This window comes from Taudactylus pleione, unplaced genomic scaffold (assembly GCF_031769625.1).
Source record: "Taudactylus pleione unplaced genomic scaffold, aTauple2 ptg000062l, whole genome shotgun sequence".
Taxonomy (NCBI): Eukaryota; Metazoa; Chordata; class Amphibia; order Anura; family Myobatrachidae; genus Taudactylus; species Taudactylus pleione.
Window position 1 is genome coordinate 1607902 of NW_028284464.1, and position 6670 is coordinate 1614571.

The window sequence follows — 6670 nt, forward strand, 5'->3', positions numbered from 1 at the left end:
TAATGTCTATGGGACAGACTTGCCTACTGTTGAAAAAGCATTTCAGGGAGATTGTAAGCAACACCTATGAGCACGGCGGTAAAGTAGGCGTGTACTGCGTGTCATAATACTGACTTACATCCAAATGTAAATAAGCCCCAAAGTAGTTGGTAAGATCTACTTATTGATGAAAACACATTGATACTTTTCAGAAAATGCATGTAGCCATAGGGATCATTGTGCCTTATAACCTATGGAGGGTAATAATACTAATGATCCCATTGGGGGTTTTTATATAACAGCTTCATAATGGGGGTAATGAGGGAGATTGCTAGACTCTTCAGGGAGTCAGGGAGATTGCTACTATTTCAGGGAGTCTCCCTGACAATCAGGGAGAGTTGGCAAGTATGAGGTTAGTGACAGTGTGTGTGTATGAGTGCTGACAGGTTAGTGACAACACTCATACACTGCGCGCTCCCACTGGTCGTTTCCAACATCAATCATTGCCTGAACATGCCGGTCAATCTGCCGATAACTACAGATTGGCCATGTTCAGGAATGAGGGAGGGTGCCTGCACTTAAAGACAAATCATTCAGTGTAGGCACTACAGGGGATGGGGAACGACTGTACGATTACATAGTGTGTATGTGTATATGAGTGCTAACAGGTTTAGTGTGTGTGTGTCTGTCAATATATATGTGTGTGTGTGTCATACACGCCTACTCTCCTGAAAGTCACGGGAGAGTCTCGATATTTCGGGTACCCCCCTGCTCCTGCGGTAGAGTAGGCATTTCTCCCGCTTTCTGCCCACTTCCTAGTAAAGTGGGCAGAATGGGGAGAATTTCTGCTGCGATCGTGGGTCCTTGTGTAGGGGATGGGGCTTAATGACGCGCTTCTTTATGAATCACGTAATTTCACCCCGCCCCTATTTAAATTTGCGCCAATCATGACAATTTACTGCAAAAGGGGCGTGCTTAAAGACGCAAGCCATTAGGTCCCGCCCACGTTGCAACTCACCTGCCTCTCCTCCCCGGGAGAAAAAAAAATAAGGCAAGTATGGTGTGTGTGTGCTAACAGGATTATTGTGTGTGTGTGTGAGTGTGTGTGTGTGTGTGTGTGTGTATGTATGTATGTATATATGTATGTATGAGTGGCTGACAGGTTAGTGACAGTGAGTGTGTGTGTGTGTATGTATGAGTGCTGGCAGTGGGAGTGTGTGTGTGTATGAGTGGCTGACAGGTTAGTGACAGTGAGTGTGTGTGTATGAGTGCTGGCAGGGGGAGTGTGTGTATGTCTGTGTGTGTTAAAAGGGTTAGTGTGTGTGTGTGTGTGCTAACAGGGTTAGTGTGTGTATGTATGTATATATTAGTGGCTAATAGGTTAGTGACAGTGAGTATGTGTGTGTGTGTGTGTGTGTATGTATGAGTGCTGGTAGGGGGAGTGTGTGTGTGTGTGGATTAAGGAGACCTGGCAGGGTGAGTGTATTTACTAACCCCATATTCATGCCCTTGGCACTTGATGATTATCTACAGTATATTGACCTATTGTATCTGAATACATCATACATGCCTACCCTCCCGGTTTTTGTGGGAGGCTCCTGATTTTTCGGGTAACCCCCCGCACTCCCGGAAGGGTAGGCATTTCTCCCACATTCTGCCCACTTCCTAGTGAAGTGAGCAGAATGAGAATTCCCGCGGCGATCGAGGGTCTCTGTGTAGGGGGTGGGGCTTAAGACGTGATTCTACATGCAATTTTACCGTGAGGAGGCGGGGCTTAATGATGCGAATTGTCAGGCCCCGCCCCCGTTGCCACCCTCCTGCTTCTCTTACCCGGGCTTCTCCCGGGAAGAGATAGTAAAAGGTAGGCAAGAATAGAATACATATGGGATCAGAATGGCCATCTGAACCAGACTATCAGGAGTACATGATTATACAAAAAGTAAGGCACTACAGCTCTCTGTGATAGTGCATATTTTATTCTGAATGTTAGTGCGTATTTAGAACCCACATATGCAAACTAATATGAAATAAGGTAAACCAACTAACACTAAGTGATATATTTTCACCTAGTTGAGTGCATTTTTTGCACATGATATTAACAAAGGTACTTATTTGGGACAATGTGTTTCTTTCTTTTATACTTTCTACCAATACCCTTAGGATTGTAATGTTTATGGGTATAATATTAAATGTTAATTTGTATTTATTGTTTATTGATATTATTGTCAAAGACTATCCCAGAAAGAGTTTTTTTGTCTTTCTGTCTCAGCTAATCTATGTAGTTCATGTCTACAAAATGTCTGGGAGCACCACTAATTGTGTATGTGTAACCAGTGGGTTAAATAATTCATTTCTACATAGGCATATAAGTTGTAATAATTATACCCTTGCTGGGCCCCATTGAGATTTGAAAAGAGATTGTATTCATGTAGTTCTAGTCTATGCATAGACCGGTCAGATCACCTTTACAGGGTAGAAAAGCCATATATTGAGAGGCCTATTTGTACCTGTCAGTAACATAGATGTATAATGAGCCATTCAAACCTTATATGGTGTTATCAGCAGACAGTGAGCCACTTTCCAGTGGGGTGACCATTGTAAGCTGTGTAGAGATGCTAAGCATTATGGGTTATTGACAGTGATGTCCATATTCTACACAAAGGGGCTTTGAAACAGAGTATCACTTCCAGACATACTACGATACGTCGTAACTGTATTTCTTTGTCTGAGTATATGTTAGTGCTTATAGAACATGTGCAAGAGATAAGAATAGTCCATGCTATGCTGTATCAATCAGTGCTTGATACCCAGTATGTAACTAATATGGGCTTAGTATCCAGAAAGCCAACACCCATACTGTGGTATATAAATCAAAACCTAGACAAAGGATCTTTGGCTCGTGCATGGACTTGAGACTGCAGTAGAGTGTCTGCAATGTAAATTAAAAGACCTGGGCGTTGTAAAATGAGGGCTCCCCAGATGAAAGAAAATACAAAGGGACTGCGCTATATCAATCACAGCAATAAGATTTTACTGTATATGGTTTATTGTAATTGTAAACAAATTTAATTAATAACATAAGTACACATAATAAAAAGCATTAATGAAACAGAGTGATTGCAATACAATATGTGAGCAAATTCTTCCTAATAGGAAAGATATTAATGCTAATAAATATAAAACAGAATCAATCCTCCAAGCAAAAATATTCAATACGTATTGCAGGGAGTAAAATAAAAAAAATAAAAAAATATATATTATATTCAATTGATACAATTATATCTGCTCCGGAGTGTGGGTTTAAACAAGTGAAACAATGTCTCCATCAAAATGTAGTTTTGTGGTGATCACAAATGTTCCATAAAGGGGAGCCACTTTTATTCACAGAATAAATAAGTTGTTGACACTGCAGTGTATAGATTGTATAAATAGGTTAAAAGAAGGTAAACAGCCGGCAACTTCTTTTATCCGTGCTAAATACTAATAAATGTCACGAATGGTGATATCGGTGGATTGCTTACCACTTGAAATAGGTGTAATGATAGCACTGAAGTTATCCAGGGGTATTCAGCGTAGAAATCGCTGGTCTGTGCTGTGTGCTGGAAGCTCCTCTCAAAAGCTCAATGAGACCGGCATCTCTATCTAGCCCAGAGCGGTGCACATCAGCCGCACAGCACCGTCAGGATAGCCGTTGCTTCTCCAATAATCCTGAGAAGAAAAACTGCATGTGAGTGGCTCCAACACAGGTGTATTAACGAGTCCACCGTAGATGTGTTAACGCAATAGCCAGGTGATGTATCCACAAACTTCCTGAGCAGGTCCCCCCAGATGAAGATGAAGACATAAGATGAACTACATCTTTTGTTTAAGATAATGAATCACCGGTGTCACCTGAATACATAGACAAAAGTTGAGTATACTGTATACTTTGTTTGTTTGTCGTTTGTTTGTTACTTGTAAATAAAGTGTTTTAAGGTGCCTACACACATAGCAATGTGCTCACAATAACATAATGTGTACGATTTCCCCCTGAACTCTCCCCGAGAGCTCCCCGGCAGTCATGGGCACGATTTGGTCTGAAAAAGCTGGCAATTTGACACACGATCTATCGTGCCTCCTAAACTATCCAGTGCATCGAGACTTAAAATTGTCAGATCTGCCCTACAGCACGGCAGATCAGAAGATGCGATGAGCAACCTGCGGGGACGCGCATCGCATCGTGATCATGAGTGGGAACTCATGATTTGGGCATATTTTACACGATCTGTCGTTCCGATGCATGATCAGGTGTGTACCTATTTATTTCAGAACGAAACCCACCATTATGCAGTATGGTCCAGCATTTATTTGGATGTGACCTGTCATGGGTTGAGTATGAAATACCGGCAGATGATTTGCTGCTGTCAAATGCAGACAGTGGCATCCTGATGGATGAAGATCCTGACAGGGGTGATAAGTATGCTATCCCTACCCCTCTCCCCCCCTAACCCAAACCCTCCCTTAGTGGTGCCTAATCCTAACCTCTCCCCTAGTGCCTAATCCTAACCTCCCCCCGTGGTGCCTAACCCTAACCCCCCCTTCCCACACCCTAACCCCCCTGATGGTGTCTGACCCTAACCCTCCCTCCCCATAGCCTGACCCTACCCTCCCTGGGGGGGGATGCCTAACCCAACACCCCCCCGAGGGTTCCTAAACCTATCCCCCCATGACTAAGACCTAACAAGCCCCGCTTACCTTCATTTGGGATGCTGGCTGTAGGGAGTTTGGCGTCGGGTAAAGATAGGTGTTGTGATTTCGATGCCTATCTTTAGTCCTGGGTCGGATTTCCATTGCTGGGATTCTCCCGGCCGGCATTCCGGCCGCCGGTAATATAACTACATCCCGTCTGTATATTGGTCTATCATCATACAGCCATGGCCAAAAGTTTTGAGAATGACACAAATATTGGTTTTCACAAAGTTTGCTGCTTCAGTGTTTTTAGACCTTTTTGTCAGATATTGCTATCGTATACTCAAGTAAACTTACAAGTATTTCATAAGTGTCAAAGGCTTTTATTGACAATTACATTAAGTTTATGTAAAGAGTCAATATTTGCAGTGTTGACCCTTCTTTTTCAAGACCTCTGCAATTCGCCCTGCATGCTGTCAATCAAATTCTGGGCCACATACCGACTGATGGCCACCCATTCTTGCCTAATCAATCCTTGGAGTTTGTCAGATTGTGTGGGTTTTTGTTTGCCTCTTGAGGATTGACCACAATTTCTCAATGGGATTAAGTTCTGGGGAGTTTCCTGGCCATGGACTCAAAATTTCAATGTTTTGCTCCCCGAGCCACTTAGTTATCACTTTTGACTTATGGCAAGGTGCTCCATCATGCTGGAAAAGGCATTGTTCATCACCAAACTGTTCTAGGATGGTTGGGAGAAGTTGCTCTTGGAGGATGTTTTGGTACCATTCTTTATTCATGGCTGTGTTCTTAGGCAAAATTGTGAGTGATCCCACTCCCTTGGCTGAGAAGCAACCCCACACATGAAGTGTCTCAGGAAGCTTCCACACTGTTGCTTCCAGCCTTTACATACAGACACTCTGCCTATGCAGTGACCCTCCCCTAACTATGGGGGCATTCTTAGGAGGCTTTTACCAATATGAGGACTTACACCTCATGGGAGAGCTCCTAATTATACCACTCCCCCAACCAACCAGTCCTCTAGCACGTAGTACACCTGGATCCCTTCTTCTGGGGTACCCATAAAAGTGGGGTACTGCGGGACCTTCCTCCTCCTTTCTGATGGTCCCAGTCTAATGCCTGCCTGTCTTTGTGGATTCTGGGAAGCTGAGTCTTTATAGCCTCAGGTCCCAACATCATCCACATGGCCTGAATGCGATCACCGCATGGTTACGCCCCCTAGCGGAGACCGCATGTCTTTCCGTCTTGGCTTCCTGTGTGAGAGGATGTACCCTTGAGTTGCTCTCTCCACTGGAAGCCCTACAAAGCTCTATAGAGACCCCATTACCCTCTGCCACATCCGCACAATACAGTAGACCTCCAGCTGTCAGCGTGTGTGTGCATATAACACCCAGCACACTACAATGCCCAGTATACTCTATACATTCCAGGCTGTATCTGGTATGCCATTTACAGTCTGTATTAACCCATCTGTTTCTATCTGGTTAACAAACCAACACCTGGTTAAGTTGTCTGCTGTGTAAACTAACCTCCGTTCACATACCTCTGCGCCAGGGCCGGCTCGAAGCATTTTTGACCAGTGCGGTTGAACAGGGGTGCCACCCCATAGAGGGCGCACCACTCCCAGCCAATCCCGATTTCAGGGGGACAGTCCATCTTTCGGGCACTGCCCTGGAGAAGAGGCATGGTGCGCGGCATCCATTCAGTGCAGAAAGAGAGCTGGGGGCAGCCCAGCTACTGACGTAGTGCTGGACTTGCCCCCAGGTCTGACGTTACTGGGGGGCATGCCATACGGGCACCCCCCAAATAACACAGTTTAAGGGGCGTGGCCTATGGTAATTAGGCCACATCCCCATTTTAAGTCTCACGCGGCTTTACCACGCGCAGGTAACAGGCGCTAGAATCCCGTCCTGCACAGAGCACGACTTCCCCTGGAGCCGGCCCTGCACTGCGCACCAGGCACTACCGTATACTCTGGCAATAAATTCACCCCACCATCAAATAA